At 42.2% G+C, this 17,913-nt stretch overlaps 1 protein-coding gene across 26 annotated transcripts in view; it reads right to left on the reverse strand.

Annotated features, from left to right (window-relative positions):
* The window catches only part of ST3GAL6 (ST3 beta-galactoside alpha-2,3-sialyltransferase 6), a 138,794-nt gene that overhangs the window by 80,906 nt on the left and 39,975 nt on the right, over positions 1–17,913 (reverse strand). For 7 of the 26 annotated variants that reach the window (XM_088158858.1, XM_088158854.1, XM_088158853.1 and 4 more), the window contains 3 exons: positions 17,792–17,898; positions 14,350–14,530; positions 11,874–12,023 (listed from right to left, as the gene is read on the reverse strand). The exons of 3 other annotated variants lie outside the window; for them this stretch is intronic. The gene's annotated coding sequence lies outside the window, so the exon portion shown is untranslated. Of the gene's footprint in view, positions 1–11,873; positions 12,024–13,168; positions 13,229–13,518; positions 13,538–14,349; positions 15,015–17,791; positions 17,899–17,913 lie in introns of those variants that run through there. 16 more of the 26 variants (XM_088158859.1, XM_088158862.1, XM_088158857.1 and 13 more) reach the window with 12 other exon arrangements.

A 17,913-nucleotide genomic window follows, 5' to 3' on the forward strand; every position in this document is an offset into this window, starting at 1 on the left:
AATCTACAGCTGTTGGACTGGGCAATCAAATGACCACACTACCATCACCTTTCTTTCATAACGCTCATAAGCCTTCCTTTCTTCCTTAAAAATTACTAGTGTTAATAGTACGATGCAGGAAGCTTTTCCATCTGTCCTACTTATTTTGTAAAGTACCTTTGATTACTACTGAAGTAGAGGTAATAAGTATTTAACTATAAAGTAGTTGCTACTAAATTAAATATCTTGCAGCTTAAAACAATCTTAGCTCCACAAACTATCACAAGACAATGTAAATTCTTGGTTGCTGCCATTAAGTGACAGCCTGAAAATTTCAGCTCACTGGGATCTCTGATTCCTGGCCCTTGTAGTTGCAGGGGAGGAAGTGAGCTTGAAAATATGCTTTGAAATTTAAAAGAACAGCAGAAAAAGCACATAAAAACCTAATAAAAGTTTAAAAAGAAACACCAGAATTTTTAAGATGTAGTCAGTATTTTGTGGGTTTGAGCTTCTGACCTGCAGCACTGCTTCCTTTTGATATGTAGCAGGATGTAGCACATACCTGGTGAAACAACCATGCAGCAAAAGGATAACCGAGGAAGGAGTTCTCACATCATCATCTTTAAGTTAAGCTGCAAAAGTGAGGACATTATGGCACCAATGTATGTCTTCTGCCAAATGTAAACACTATTCATCATTCACTATTCCAATTCTTGCTCTAAGTATGTGCCTAATAGCATTGTTCATTAATTCTCCCCTTCTTCAGAAGAGAATGCTGCAGAGGGACGACACAACCACCCTGCCACAATCTAAAAGGTACTGAAGTGGCTGAGTCAGTCTAGTGCCTTCCCTTACTCCCATGCATCTGAAATTCTCATCATTTCCAATGTTCTTTCTGATTTCAGTTTAAGAAACAAGAAGTCCTCAGAAATATTGTTTAAGCAAGATGTATTGGGTTATCCTAGCAAAGTGGCTCAGAATTAAAACTAGTTTTCTAACTTTCCAACCACACAGACTTGGTATTCAAGTTATACATTTAGCAGCATCAGAATTGGAAAAGGTTCTTTTTAACCTGTCCTGCCCCACACCAAGCCAAAGCAATTATTCCTGTTCCTGAAAACCTGTACAAACCATGACACTAAGAAAACCTAAGATTTTACTGTGTCAAAATGTCAATTTTGGTTCTTTACCAGCTCCTACAGCCAGAAGCGTAGCCTGTTGACATTAGTTTACTGTGGAGACACAAACTAGAGCTGTGCCCATTTTTGACCTTGTGCGTTATTTCAGGACAGGCAGCAATAGATTGGTTTTAGGGCCTAAGTGCTTGTCTCCCTCCCCTTCATCATCCTGCTAATGGCAAAACATGTTCTGTACCACAAGAGACAGCAATACATTTATTACTTTGTGGACAATTTAGGATTCTTTTATTCCATTTTTGCCTTTCAATAATAGACACTGGTATTTTGTTCATCAGAGCAAAACTGCCTGTTGGGCCAAGCAAAATGAAAAAGCAACTTCGTTTTTTTCACTGATAATTGCTATTTCAGTTTGCTTTTTCCCAGAGTCTACAAGATCGCTGCATCACTTCCCCTCTTCTGTGGCTATGAACATGTATTTACATAATCTCAGAAACTCTTCCCACACAAGCATATACTTTGGCTAAAGGATTCTGATAAAGATTTCAAGTCTAGTTAAATCTACTGTATTTTCACCCCCTCCTAATATGTATTTGCCTAGACAGCACATCTGGTGGAAAAGGAAGGTTAGCTGCCTTCCCAAAGGCTGCAAGAAAAAGCACAGCTCATCTCTGTGTTTTGGGCAGAACAGACAACACAGCAGCTAAAGCTCTCCAAACCTTATCTCCAGACCCATACCTTCTCACCTCATCAGATCAAACAAGATGAGAAAAACGTAAGTTTGTAGACTTCAAAGTCAACACATCATCAATACAGAGGGCTTGGCAAAAGCTGCAAAAGGCCTGCATGTCCTGACTTACAGTCTCATCACCATGGTCAGACTCCCTTGTTCTTACTGCACGAAGTAAGGTGTCATCTGTTTAGTGGTTAACTCCTTTTTCCCCCTTTTCTTCCCTCCTTTTGCTTGAGGACCCAGGAGCTCTTACACATACTCCACAGTAGGGGCAGAATCCAAAAGAAATTAGAGGCTGCATGCACTCATCAGGCTTTCTTGGAGAGCAGAACGACATGTATACAAGCCTAGGTCAAGCGACAAGCTTCTTAAAGCTTACTGAAACAGGTCCCAATTTGGCAGCAAAAGAAAATGCTGTGATCCTGTTCTCCGAGGCACTACAATTATGGGCATTGTTTCACAGAGATATCACTTTTGGGCCTACCGATGCAAAATTTCACATCACTTCTAACTGACATGAAATACTAGCTCCACAGATGAAAACCAGAAGCACAGAGCATCAGCCAGTGCATCCTGCCAGAAAATCCTGGTGAGCAAAATAGAAAGGACCACAGGCATTGGGTACCACTGAAATGGTCCTCAAATCAGAGCAGTTTTCAGTGAACTGTCCGAGGCTGAGCTCTTTAGCCTTACTGAGATGCAGAACATGTCACTTCCAGCTTGGGACTATCACAGGATTGCTATGCCACCCTACAGATCTGAGCTAGTATTTGGCTGTTTATCACAGTGCAGTGTGGATTCCTAGCACCAGTTCAAGGTGACAGCATGCTCCACGGCATGATACAGACACGCAGTTAAAACTGCAAGCACAGAAAAGAGATAACTGGATGAATATTTCTCTTCTGTTAAACGTTGTTTTTAATTATTTTTTTCCCTCCAAGATAGAAAACAATATTCTTTAATGTTCCAAGATGGCTTAGGACTCATTCCAATAATGGACACAGTTAAACACTGCTAACTCAAGCTTAAGAGTCAGCCCTGGATAGATCCAAATCTAACTTATGGCTTTGAGGGGAAGGAGAATAATAACTACTGGATTTTCATCTCACTGGTGCTTTTTAACTACAACAAATTTCCAGAAACCTTGTCCATAATTACAAGCAAGAGTAAGATCAAGTCCATAGCCTCATCTTCTTGCCTGTTTTCGTGCCTTGAGATGAAGGAGGACAAGAAGCAGACAATTTATGCAAAGGCACACGGAAGTTGGGAACAGACGTTTCCATATGCCTTCCCAGTCCTGGCTGACTCTCTACAGCCCTTCCACCAACACACTTCACTTCTCTTCCCTCCTTCTTCCTCCCGTGTACTTGGAATACAGACGAGTGGGTTCTGTTAAGACGAGTGGTTCAGCAGCCAGAGATGCAGTGCAGTACATAAACAATTATTTGGGGTTTGGTCAGAAGCTAACCTGTGCATGCAAAGTCAAACACAAGTATGAGCCGAGCACCAATAGCTCTGCTTCCTCAACTCCCAAAGCTTTAACCAAACATAGAAAATCCAGTTCTAACTGCATTTTTTAAAAAAATATTAAACCCCCCATACAAAGTCAGTGACACAACCTTAGCTGACAGACCTTTTCCTAGCCCTCTTACATTCTCCAAGATTAACCTTTAAAGCCTTAGCAAGCCTAAGCTACGTGCTATTTATATATTACACATCATAGGTGTCTGTATAATAAATGAAAGAAACAGAGTACTATAAATCCATGCAGCTCTTCTGCAGGCTTGGTGACAACACTGCTACTTCCCAGTCTGTTTCCCCTTTTCCTTCAGCTCTGTTTCCATAAGGGACTGAAATATAAACAAGTCATGGAATATGTTCTGGGGATCAGAGTTCAGGGCATTTTATTCTCATAGTTTGACTTACGCAACTGAAAGGTTTCAGTCAACCTGAGCTGCTCTTCCTGCAAGAATCACGATTTTGAGTTGTTTTGCTTCTTCACCTCCTTTGAAAAAAGCCAAAACCACAGAAATACTACACAATGCTTGAAAAAAAGCAGAAAATTATTAACAGAAATATATGCAACCCAGCACTAAATCAGTTACTCATTCATACCAGTGTTCTTTGTCCACAAGTGCCTGAAGAGTCAGAGGATTAAGGTCAAACCACCAATCCTTCTTAGGTTTCCCAGAAAGAAAAAAAAAAAAAAAATGGAAAAAAAAAGGGACGGGGAAATGGCTGGAGAAAGGCAAATTAGTCAGGTTTCAAAACAGTTCAGTTACAAACCCTATCCGGTTCACCATCTTTTCCTCCAGGAACTACGATCAATCTAAACAAATAAAGGTCCTACCAGAAAATTTGATCTGTATTTATTATATGCGTTACATTCACTAAGCTGACCTTAAAACAAGGCATGTTTTGTCTTCTAACAATGCCTAGGATATCCAAGACATCCTGTCTGATTTGGAGCTAGTGATTTAACCTCATCTCTCACTAAAATGGTTTGAATTATAAAACTAAATCTACCAGACAGTTAGGGGGAAACAAAAACCAATCGCAATACCAGGTTAAAATAAATCCCCTCCAAAAAAACCAAGAAAACTAAATACACAAAAAACCCACAAAACCAAAGCCCACTCACAAGCAAAATTAGGGCTCTCAAGGGCATGGGGAAAAACATGGTGGGGTTTTTGTTGCCTTTTTTTCCCCTGACAGATAACAGAGGGCTGATTTACTAGCTTCACTATCAGCACCTGAAGAATTAAATGTTCCCCCATCTACACTGACAATATATCCCAAGAACATCAGATTCTTTTCTCACTTCACTGTAACAGGATCAATCCTGATCCATACTGGTGTCAGAATCTGTCCCTAAATAGAAACAGGTGCTTTTTGTATGACTAGTTTTCACAGTAAACCCCAGTCAACTTGTAAACCCCAGTCATGACAAATTTCAAATGCACTAGGACCGCCATCATCTGATGGCACAGTTTTTTACTGTAATTTTTGTTGTCAATACTTCACCATATTTTAAAAATGAACAGGTTACATTAAGCAGGTTTGGGTGGATTAAGAAGCCCAGAAAATAGGTGTGAACATGCACCTAGCCAACATACAAAACTGAACAGTTAAATTTTCATTTAAATAACATGCCAAACATGTCTGTAGTCAGAGCCACAAACACAATGTATTTCTTCGTTTTTGCTGTGTTGCTCCCTGTCTTGACTCAACTGCCAAAGAAAATAAACAACCAAAAAACATCCCTACCACCACCACCCCAAAAAAATGCCCCAAACCAACCACCAAAAAAAACCCCAGCTGTTTGTGATGCAATTTACCCCACTAGCAAATTCTTCAAGTCAATCTGCTGCAAGGCATCTGTGCAGATGAGAGCTCTGGGATTCTCAGGAACGCAGCGAAACAAGCGAAAAGTGTAAAGATACATTAATTCAGGGAGGAAGGAAAATGGACATAAGTACTACTACAAAATCTTGGAAGCTTTTCACAGCAGTGATCCTGCCAGCTCGGAGAAATCTGAAGGACAGCAGCAGTTCGAGCAGCTTCTCTGATAATGCCTTACATTTCCCAGTGCTCCCAATGAATGCATTGACTTTGCCTTTGGATCATGAAAATCAGAACACAAACTTCAGTGCTAACTACCATCAGAAAACAATCCTCCACTGACAGTGCCAAACTGGAAAAACATGAATACTGTAAACATTAAGACTATTTTCACAAGCCTTTTTTATACACAGCTTTGTTTTCTTACCACTGAAGCTCAAATACATTATTTACAATAACAACAAAACCACCAATAAGAAAAGCTCAAATGAGCCGCTTCATAACCATGAGAATGCTCTCTAGACGTAAATTCTTTTGAAACTCAAAAAAAGTTGTACCATTTGCATCAGAGCCTGTATCTGATCCCCTAAAGACTTTTAGTGCTTTATTTTGTTTCTTTAATATGAAAAGAAAAACTACCACATACAATATCCAAACAGTACATATCCTGAGGACTGAGAACTGCAAGATACACAACACTGTAGAAAAATGTAGGCCTGCAGAACATTTAACACTGTGTAAAGTCCTGGCATCTTCTCCGAAAGGGAAAGTTTATCAGTGAGTCTACACACATAAAATGTTAAAAAAAAAAAAAATTGTTTGTAAGGTAATGAGCTTCCCAAGTGGAACACAGACGAAGGTATATCTGAGTTTAGCATTTAGAGTATCATTCATTGTGTTTCCTTAAACAAAACTGAAATCAAATTCATAACAAAAACAAAGAACAAGCGAGCCGGCTAAACAATGTAAACCCAGAACTGGAATTCATCACAGAGCAACTGCCAGTTGCCCTAACAGAATTCAGCTCCTTGCAGAAAAGTTTGCACATGTTCATTTATGTACTTCTGTGTATCCAGAGCAATAAAATGATACCACTACAGTCTGTATTGCAGTGCAAACTTTTAGTGGGTATCCATATTATAGTGAAGCTCATAGCTCTGAACTATGCTCTTCAGTTTTTTTATCTATGCAAAAGGAAAGCTAATTATATCTGATGCTAATCTTCAATTGCCATCTGTCTGGGAGGAAAGCTGCCTACATTAGTCACTACAGCATTCTGGGAAAGCTTATACACTTTTCTCAGTGCTACACGGAGACCAGCATTTACAATACTTTCAGACCTCAATCCTCACTGAAGGTTAAACACGACCCCCTTCCTCCCCAAAACTGATGTATTGCTTCCTTTTGCCTTTTTTTTTTTTTTGCCTAAAACTTAGGGAAGTAAAAAGTGCCTGTCACCCCACCCAGGCATCCTCCTTGCCGGTCTCACAGCCCTCCTGCTGGGGGCAGCCAAAATGCCTAGAAGCTCAGATGAGAGCAAGGAGCCAGAAGGGCAGTCATGCAGGAAACTTAGGGCAGGCTGAAGACACGCAGCCCAGTCTCTGCTAGAGCAGTGGCTTCACACAGTACCTTCTCCTGCATATCACAGCTCCTTCTACCAGTTTGTTTTGCTCCTTTACAATCCAAGTCTAGTTTGTTGTAGGTGAAAGAGAGCATCTGATTTTGCTGTTCAATTCTGTTTCACCCGTCCTTAAATGCTACAGCAAAATGAAGAGGAGTTTCTTCAGGACCACAGTATCTTTAAACAGATTAACTAATCCTACCCTACCTGATCTTTTCTGAGAATTGAATATGCTCAGGGCTGCATGACAGTACCTCCTCTAATGACAAGAGAGTAAGAGTCTGATTAAAACAGGGCTCACCTTCCTGTGAGATGACAGGAGGGCAATGGATTTCATGGCACAGATATGCTCTCCCATAACCAAACTGGCCCATGCTGCACCAGTGATAAAACACAAAGTCTATTATTTCCTTCAGCATAAAACTTCGAAGTCCTCTCGAGCAATATACACTACACCTGCTGTGTTGCCTACTGACATCTTCTCTTGCTACCCTGACCACGCCAAATGCGGCTCAGCCTCCAGCATCACCATGTCCTATCAGATTGCTATCCATGCCACAGACGATGCGGAACTCCATTAGAGCATGAAATGCCATACAGTAAAAGGCTTTTTGTTCTGTTCTATCACGTGTTCTCAGCATGAAATGAGATTTATGCAACCATACCCTGTTTGTGCGCACGCATCTCCTTTCTTTCCTTCCCTATAGAACTTCTGAACCCCTTTGACTGATTTCAGTCAAATGCAAGAGATTAGGAACTTAATGTGCTTGAGACCATCTCAAGTTTTACAGAAATAAACACCCAGCTGGGTAGAACAAAGAAACCCTATAAATTCATTTTTCATTTAACATCAAAAGTACATACAACAAAAAGACATCAAAAATACAGTTTCATTTTATCTTCTCACACAACTGTGTGGTAGAGGTACCAGAAGAGCCACTGAGAGGAAGAAATTGCTCAAATTTTGAAATGCCTTGTACAAACATGCAAGTGTCCAAATTTCCCAGAAGAGTTATATGAAGTTCAACAACTTAGATATCCTTTTCAACCACCTAACAGGTAGTGTTAGCTGACTTCAGTCACCCAGCTTCAAAAAGTCACTTCAACACTATCAATATTTATTATAAGTAATGTTGTCTGTGAAAATTTAAGAATGAGATATACTATTTCACTTTACATTTCTTTCTGCAAAGCTCTGTACAACATTTTCTATGTACCTTAGACATCTTTAATACAAAATCTACCTCAGAGCTGGAGGCTAAGCCATCTAAGAACCAATGTCCCAAGTTGAAAATAAATTATAGTGTGCCATTAGCACATAAAAATCAAAATAACTATTACATTCAAATTGTTTCAATGAAAATGAAGTAACAGTATTTCCTTAACATGTACTGCAAGAAAAGGCAGTATACTTGAGGGACTGCACTAATGGTATGTACACTAACCAGCATTTTTATCACCTGGCCTGTGCTCCACAGCAGAAGGTGAGCAATGAAAGCACATGAAACACTCTGCTATGTCAGACCAGTGTCCATCTAGCCCAGTTCTGTCTCCAGCAGGGACAGCAGATGATTAGTTACAGACAGCATTTCATGGCCATTTTGTGTTTCATTCTCCTTGTCCACCCATACCTACACATGTCAACTTTCTGAGAATGGAAAATTAAAACTGCCATAGGTGGTTATAAAACTGGGAGGAGGTGCAGGACTTATAGAGGTTTTGAGACAAGTGTCACCCTGCCTTATTAAATAATGCAAAATATTTGGGCAAGCAAAGCTAGCCACAGTTTTAACAGTTTCCTGCAGGGGAAAACAACGAAAAAAAAATAAAATCCAGGCTTTTCCCAGATATACAATGAGAAGGCAGTAACTTGTCTACACAAGGGGCATGATCAAGACTAGCTACCACATGCCAACAAGCCTTGTGCATATTCAGCAATCCAGACAAATCCTAACTTGTTCCTATGCTTCACCAAGTGGATTTAACATTATGGCTCCATTTAATCTTGTGCAAATGTTGTGTTCAAACAAACCTTACAGCCTATCTCCCATCTACACCACTAACCTCCTCCTGGTTGCAGTCCCACACATCAACTTCAGACTACCCAAAGCACTGCAGAGATAAAGATGGTATTTCCGGGGTGCTCAGATGTGACACTGGTGGATGATACGAGACTGACAGGTTCCGTAACTTCAAAGAAGCAGAAAATACCTGTTTTAACTGGCAAATTATGAACAAGGTTTCATTCACCAACAGCTTCTGGGCTGTTGGACATATTCCTGTCCCTTCACTGCAGTGAGAAAAACCCACAGGTTCTTCCCTTGCATTGTGCTTGGATGCCCCTGTCCCAAAACAGGTCATTTCCCCCATATACGTCATCATGTAAGCAAAAATCTGTCAGCACAACCCACCTTCAAAAATTAGAGAAGGAAGCTATGTTAACCTACAACTACATGAAAAAAAAAAAAAGAAGAAAAAAAATATTATGGCAAAACCACAGCTTCAATTTATTTCTTACTCTGAAAAGGGGACTTCTGCCCTCATCCCACATGTGATGCAATTTGTATCTCACACACACACACACATTCCATAATGACTATTAAGTGGCCATCACATTTCCTCTGCCCACATCTGCAAACGCTCTGGCTAAGCTCATGCCCCTCACACCATTCTCATTTCACTGCTGGCCATAGGACTCCACAAAGCAGGAAAAACAAACAATGTCTGGATATCACTGCAATGCAAATGTCAGTCTGCAGATCCAGTCTAACAAAGAACTTTTCTGAGCTCTGCAGCACATCCTTAGTGTTTCTGACCTGCACTCACAACAAGGGCTAATACTGTTCTTTCCAAAGTGAGTTGAAGAGTCTGTGGAAATCTAAGACTACTAGCCACACATCTCACAAATGAAGTTTCCTAGTGGCCCAAAAAAATAATACTGCAGCTCAGGAAAAGAAACTTGCACTGAAATCAACAGATGTTAACAGCTTCAGTGATTAAAACAGGCTGTCGTTTCACTCCTGCCTGTTCTTAAAACCCATTCCTAGATTACTCCATTCTGGCCCTCTTAACAGGAGGGAAGATCAACTGGCTCTGTAGGTTTTCCAGCCTTCCCTTCTCAATCAGGGCAAGTGAAGGGTATTCCATTTTTTTACCTTGCTCTTCCTGGCTCTCCTTTTACACAAGAATGCAAAAAACAGCCCTGGCACACAATACTCCAGTTTTACTGCTGCTGTTAGGGTTGGGAGCAGAAATAACTGAGTAGTTCCATGCCAACATTGGTTATTACCCAGAGACATTCACAATTTGCTAACTCTGTGACAGTACTGTAAAGGGGTCTGCCTCACAGGATACCAGGGCCTCATTTTTGCATTCAAGACCAAAGAACGACCAAGCTTCTTGGAAGGCTGAAGAGGCAATCCACCTAAGCAAAATGAACTTAAAAACGACAGGGTATTTCAGAATGATAGCAAGAAGTACTGCAGCAAAGTGTTTTACCACATTTTTCAACCCATTTTTCAAAAGGTGGTAACACTACATGCGACCCACATATTCTCTGTCTTTGCTTCACAGCCCATGCTACCTAATACTGCCCATCACTTTTCAACCTTTCTGTACAAAGACAACTACCCATGTCAGTGACTAATACACTAAACTGCCAAGTGAGAGCTGTTGGAGGTGACTTATAAAGAAGACAAAAGCACGTGCATCCTGTTTTCCTCTAGACTTCAATATACTCGAATCAAGAAAAGCTGAGGTTTTAGGCTCTTCTGGAAGGAGGCTAAAAGAAAGACTTAATCTTTAGGAAATTCACATAGCAAATAGTATGTACAAGTAGCTTTATTTTCATTTCCCTTGAAGAGTGTGAATAGGTACGCGAGCAACCATATGCAACATAGCAAAACTAGGAGAAACTGGAATAAAAGGGGAAGTTTGGGGGGTTATTCTGCTACAAAGCGTCTGGTATTCTGAGTAAATAGATGATAGAAAATAAAGACTCTGAAAAAGGAAAAAATTCTGTACATTCAGTTACTCCATAAATCAGTTACTTTTCATTATTACCATACAGTTTATCTGTAAGGCTAGAGAAACTGATGAATAAATTATTCAAATGAATGACAAACTACATGTCATAAGCTTGAAAAACTAAACTCCTCCTTAACACACAGTGCACATTCCAACTGATTTAACTGAAACAGTGCAAACATCTGCAGGGAAAGCTATCTGTAAAAAAGAGTATTTCAAGAAGTCTTGAGCCCATTCCTAAAATGCATTTAACCAGGGAGCCAAGACAGAATACCTCACATTATACACAAAGTAAAACTAACCTTTTGATGCTTGTAAGTAAAATAACCTTAATGTTAACATACAAAGACAAAGAAATGAAGATCCTGTGCTACAGCTCAAGCTATACCATGGAGGAACAAAAAACGAAACACCAAAACCAAACCAAGAGCCTCTCCTCCCGTTTAAGTCAATGGTGTAGACAACCTCATAGAGATTCATGGTGCTCTCACAAGTTTTATCTTCAAATCATCTATCTGATCGCATCCTCTTCCAGGCCAACGTATTTGAATCAACACCCAGGAGCACATGAAGCAACACATAAGAAAATCACAAATCAGCTAAAGCAAGTTTGTGTTAACTTTTCCAAACCTGTCTTGGGAAGACAAACCAAACTTTCACCAAGAAACACTAATCACAGCATGCTCAGAAACCAACAAAGAGAACAAGCCCAAGATAAAAGTGCTAATGGCACAAATAAGCTATCGTAACAGCTTCTATCCAAAAACGAACACCTAAGGAAAAAAGCAATCAAAAATCTTCTAAAGCTGCCTCTGCTAGTAAGCTATCAAAGTCTTGAGGCAGAGGTGAAGGAGAAGTATCTCAAGCACTTCCCGCTGCAAAGGAGATCTGTCACCACATCACCCACTGTATTTCCCTCTTCAGTCAGGCAACTCCCCTGAGTAATTGCTAAAGCCATTCTTTAGCAGCAGACACAGTACATATTAACATTATGCCTTGTCCAACACCCTGTTCTAGCCAAAACACTGTAACTCACCTATTTCCCCACCTGTTTGTAACTTAGGACTCAGGTACTGATGATCTTCCTGTCAGCTTTCAGGTTTTAGTGTCTCAACTGAACGCTCTGCAGCTGCTCCCATGGGCACATCCCCAATTGGCAACTGCTTCCAAAGAGAACTTCTCCTACCTGTGAACAGGGAAGGATAAGGACACTGGGCAACTCATGGCACTCAAGAGGATGATTCATACATCCCAGAAGCAGGAGTAGTCTGCTAAAGCCATTATGACCTTCAGAGAGACCTGAGACTTAGACACCTTTAACTCTGCTGTCTTAGTAACAGCCATAAGCCTAAAGTGTAACTTAATGGGCTATTTCAGTTCGACAGAGACAGATGAGCTAAAGGAGCAGGTACTGCATTACACAGAGAAAAAAAAGTAAGCAGATTTATTTAAGTGAAATAAAAACCAGAGCTACAGCTGGTGAAGTTTCACGAGTGAAAGGAGAGCTATTTTAGTTCAGAAATATCACTTCTGAGATCTAGTCAGAAAAGCATATTGCATGTTGATGGGTAGGAAACCCTGCTCCATGCACATTTCTTTTTTCTTCCAACACCTCTCTGAATTTACTTCTTTCAGTTTAGGAGTGACCAGTCTATTACCATGGCACTCTCCACAAAAAATGTTATATATATACCTTTTATCTGTAACATTTTCCTATTTTGTTATCTAACATTTTCACACACTTTAGCTGAATTACCAGGTTAAAATAAGTAATCTTATCCCATCACAAAATTCATTCTTTTCTTAATAGTTCTGCAGTAACGCTATGAAAGAAGAGCTCAGTAAAACCCGGATTGAAGAGAGAGAAAAAAAATTTTGAAAACTGGATAGAAAGTTTCAGGTGGGTAACAACAGGCACAAATCTCAATCGCTCATCTCCCTGGAAATTTCGAGAAAGGACAGCAGGACTGATTTCACCACTTGCTCTAACTGAAACAGAAACACCACTATCACTCCCCCCCGCCAAAAAATAATCTAAACAGTCAAAAAAAACCCAAAAAACAAACAAAAAAAAATTAAACGTGCAGGGTTTGTCTCTATCCTAAAATGCAAATAATGGATTTGCATAGCTTAAGGCAGAGTCTGCCCACAGAGCCATTGTTCCATCACCGAGGCCTTCGGCATTTCCAAGGAGGAGCTCCCTTTCGGTACCCTCGCTAGAAACAATCCTTTATCCGAACCTGCCTGACCGGCAGCCATAGCAAAACGGTGGGATTATCCGACCCAAGCAATTCAGCAGAAGCCACGAATCTCCCCTCTAATTTTACTTACGGTCCGCCGTGAGCTCCGCCCGGAGGCTTTCCCTGCGCAGGGCTATCCTGCCAGCATGAGCCCACCGTCCCCCAGCCCTGCCCTGCCCACCCCCGGAGCACCGGGCCTCGCCGCCCCTTCTCCCTACCCCCCTTCCCGCGCCCGCCTCCCGCCGGCGCGCCCACCCGCCGCGACTCACCGCCTGCGGGGGCCCCGGGGCACCTCCGCTCGCCGCCCCGGCCTGCGGGCCCAGCTGCTCCGGGTGGCCGGGGGAGGGCGGGCGCCTCCCCTGCCCCGCGCCCACCACAAGCAGCCGGGAGAATTCGGGCTGTCCCTTTCCTCCCGCACAGACCCCCTCCGGAGCCAGCTACCTGTGTGGGAGGTGCCCGGCTGCCCGTCGGACCCCCCGGCGCCCCCCGCCTCGGGCAACAGCCAGTCCGGCATACGGACCCGGGCAGCGCCTCAGCCCGGCCTCTTCCTCGCTCCCCGGCGCCGGCCGCCCGCCTGAGGCTTCAGGCGTATCCAAGCGCCGCCGGGAAAGCGGGGAGCGGCGGCACTTTGGTTTCTGTCGGGCTCATCCCCACTGGGAACAGGCTCCCGGCTACACCGCCGTGTTAAGATTTTTTTTCCCCGCAAAGTTCTCAGGAATCTCTGGGAAAGACCTGGGACGTCTCAATCTCCTCAGCTCTCCAAACCGATTAAAACTGTCCTCTCTTCAAAGGAGGCTTGTAGAGGCAGGCTCCATCCCTCTAGAAATGCAGTTTAATTCTTTGAATGCTTTCACCGAGGAACACGCTGATGTACTGAAATAGCCAGCTCTGCCTTTGAATACGCGGTAATTTACATTGAGTAACAAGGTTGTTGGCAGCCGCTGCCATCAGCATTCACCTGAATGAAATTTTAAAACTGGAAGCACGCATACAAACTCTCCATGAGGTTACAGCTAAAAGCTTTCCCGTCTGAAATGACTCAAGATCATGGAACGGTTAAGGCTGGATAAGACCCCCAAGATCCGTCGTATCCAACCGTGGAACGGCTCCCGACAGCCGTCACATGTCCCGCGGCAGAGACGCCGGCAAACTATGGGAACAAGCACTTCCAGCGCACCCAGTCCTATGGGTTCAGGTACCATCCACAAGATCCGCTCAGCCTGTGCAAGGGTTTACACCGCTATACTTGATAAAGCAGGGGCGTTCGCTTACCGGTTGTTGACAGAACAGCTTATTTTATCTTTAAATCATCCCAGAGAAGAGGACAGAACTCGTCATTACTGCTCAGGGCCGCCCAGTTTGCTGCGGCAGCCTCTGGGAGGTCCAGCCCGGTTCCTGCATGGTGGTGCTTATGACAGGATTCAAGAAGAGGGCTTGTTCAGCTGAGCCCCATCTGCAAAAGAAAACCGCAGGAGGAAGCGCGTTGCGTACTGAAACAAAAATACTGTTTATCTCCAGCTTGCTGAAATCTCTCTCTCTCTCTCATTTACACCAAAGCTCACTAGGGGGGGAGACTCTCACGTGGAGAGATATAAAAGGCGTGCTACAGCTTCCCGTCAGCAGAGCGTCTTTTCTGACCGACTTCGCTGTGAAGCTGCAGACACTATTTTTCCCCCTTCTCCTCCGCCCCGATAGCCAGAGACGGTGTGGGAGACCCGCAAAGCGGGGACAGTGAACCGCCTCTAGGAATTACCATCTAGTTAAGAAACTAATTGTCACCGTGTGTGTGTGTCGAGGGGGGTTGGGATCCTGCAGAGGCAAGATTCCCCCTCCGCAAGCACCTTTGGCCCCTGCCATGAAACCCCAGGGAAAGCTGTCAGGGGAAGAACTACCCCCTGAGGAGCTACTGCCAGCAGCAAATTGAAGCCCCACCCAAGGCAGGCGGGAGTCACTGGGCTCCTGGAAAATCTCTCCGTACCTCAGCACCGAACTGTGTGGGTCTGGACCTTGCTATTTCAAAAGAAAGTTTTTTAATAATTCTGCCTCTGATAAAGAGGATGAAAAAATGAGTTTGTTTGGAATCCTGTGCTGCATCAATGCTGTATTTTGCCCAGATGAGTGTATCATGCTAGAAGAAATCTGAGGGGATGTTAATAATTTAATTGTCCTCTCCTGTTTCTGTCTTTATGATTGACTGCTTCCAATCTGAAAATTTTCTATGTGATGCTTCAGTGACCTCACAGTATGATTTTAGCATTGTATCAGAAGATGCTTCCTTGATTGGAAAGCAGCTCCTCTTTTTTGATGACTGTCACTGGGAATGACCAGAGGTGGATTCTGTTCTCAGCAGCAGTTTCCTACAGCCTATGTATACACGTAATAAAAATAACAGATTGAAAGCTGGGAAATTTTGTCTGTTCTTCAGGGATTATTCCAGTCTTTAGACTGCCAAGATGACTTTCAATGTGTTCTGGGCTGGGAACCAAAGTTCAGTCCTCTGCAATTTGTCTTCCCTTGAGCTGAAAATACCTTAGTACGTTTTCCCCTCTCCCAAAAGGTTACTCAGGTCTTCACCCTTCACATCCTGCCCTTTCCAAAACCAAGCTTCTTCCAAGTATGTAGCTAAATTATGTCCCTTCTAAACTTACTTTATTTAACTATGCTGTATCTTTTTCCCATCAGCTATCAGCTCTTCAGTCCTTGCCCTTCAATTCATCTAGGTAGCATAGGCACACAACCAATTTTTTAAAAATCATTAAGGTTGCACAGCAAAAGAGTCAGGATATATTAGAAGACTGATTCTGTGACTTCATGTCAGTCCCCCTGCTCCTATGTTTCAGGACATTCTTAAATTACGTAGTCCAGTATTATTTTGTTCTGGCCTTACTTTATTCTGCAAGGCCTTGTCTTTGTTTGGGATACAGGAGGGACTTTCAGGATGTGCCAGATTTTTGCAGAACAAGATATTGGGACTATTCACCATAGAAGAGTGTAGGAAACCTTGAGGAAATGGATGTTATTCCTGCCTGTGTTCCACACAGGATGTGTGTGCTGCAGCTGCATCTTTTGTGCATGTGTTCATGAACAAGAGCTTACTTCACACTGGCTAAGGTGGGTAGTGGTACCACTCCAGCAGGGATCTCTGAGCAGGCTGAAGGGCACAGGAAGAAGAACATCAATGTGCTGTAGGCAAGACTGAGCCACAGCTTTGAGGCCAGCTCAAGTTACTGGTGCACCTCTGAAGTGAGCTAGACGCATGCAATGTTCATTCCTGTGGTGGTGCCATGTGGAGACTTAGAAGTCATTTGATTTTACAGCTGACTGCAAGTCTTTGTCAATTTTCTCAGAGTCTTGCATGAGGCATCTAACTCTAGGAAGAGCTGGGTGTTCACAATTGCAGCCCAATAGGAGATACAGTTCACTCAGAGTTTTATTCCCCTCTATTAAAGGCTGCGTGTGTAAGAAAAGAGCAAAATACAAAGAATTGCATCTAAGATAGCTGAATACACCTTTATCTAGAGTAAACTGCACTATATTGATCATACTGTAATAATGTAAATTGCAGTAATGTAACTTCACTTTGGTTTCTTCTGGCAATTGTAGCTGTCCCATACCAGCAACAGAATGAAAGCTGGTGTTTGTTGTCATCTAAATATGTTGAGCTAAATTCAAGGATTCAAATGGCAATTTGAATAATTAATATAGTGCAAAAAAAGTTTCTAATTGCTTTCCAAATAGTCTGTACAAGCAAGAAGTTAGTATCTAATCTGCAACACAGTGAATTTTTGGGTACAAAGTACAAGGAAAACATAAGGAATCGTTGGGATATAGTCTATTGCAAACAAATTATTTGACAATAGTAAGAATCTTTCAAAATTCTTTTAAAATAGATGACTATAGCAGGAAGTCAAATGAATGCTCCTGCAAGCAAATACAATGCATATGACCAAAAAGTCAACAGATTTGCTCTTTCAGTTGAAAATCAACACTTCTGAGACACAAACCTCTCCCCAAACCAAACATAAAACCCCATAAACGTTTAAATGTAAAGCAAGAACTAAAATAAATCTGAATAAAATGTAGTCATATTATAGTTCCAGGAGAAACCATGTACCTCCTGAGCCATTACTAAAGTAAGAAAATGTTGCTTCTATTCCAGCTTGCAAAATCAGAGAAAAAGTAAGAGGAAAATTATAGGAAATGGAAGGGAAAACTGTTGAAAATGGGAAAATCAAAACTGGAGAGAAGAAGGAGTAAAGAGAATGGAAAACTGCAGCATCACAAAAGTTATTTCCCCATCAATCCAGTAAGAAAGATGAGTAATCAAGCTGTGTATAGGCAATGCACCATATCTATCCTACACTTCTGGTCTTAAAACTAAAAAGCAATAGACCTGTCACCCTTCATAATTACTTTGGGAGATTAATGATTTATAGAAATACAGACTGTCGCAACAACCTTGTGGGTCCCTTCCAACTCAGAATGTTCTGTGATTGTGGGATGCCTTCTCCACCCAGCTTCTAGCTTTACTGCCTGCCATCACAGTCATAATCTTTATGTCACACCACGAGAACTGCCTGAATCCCACACATGCCCAAATCTCTGCTATTGAGCTCCAAAACCTGTCTCAGCACAACTCTGTTTTGTGCAGGTTCTCTCAGTTCCCTTGCCTAGGTGCTCGGGGCTCCCCTCAGGTGCTCTTCACTGCACTTACAGTTCCAGTTGTAGTAAGCAGCAGTCCTTACATAGCCTTAGTCATCAATCTGTGATTGCATGATATTTCTTCCATAGACTCTTTGCCAGGAGACAACTTGCTGATGCCTGTCCCACAAGTTT

Source organism: Sturnus vulgaris, chromosome 2 (assembly GCF_052056855.1).
Source record: "Sturnus vulgaris isolate bStuVul1 chromosome 2, bStuVul1.hap1, whole genome shotgun sequence".
Classification (NCBI taxonomy): domain Eukaryota; kingdom Metazoa; phylum Chordata; class Aves; order Passeriformes; family Sturnidae; genus Sturnus; species Sturnus vulgaris.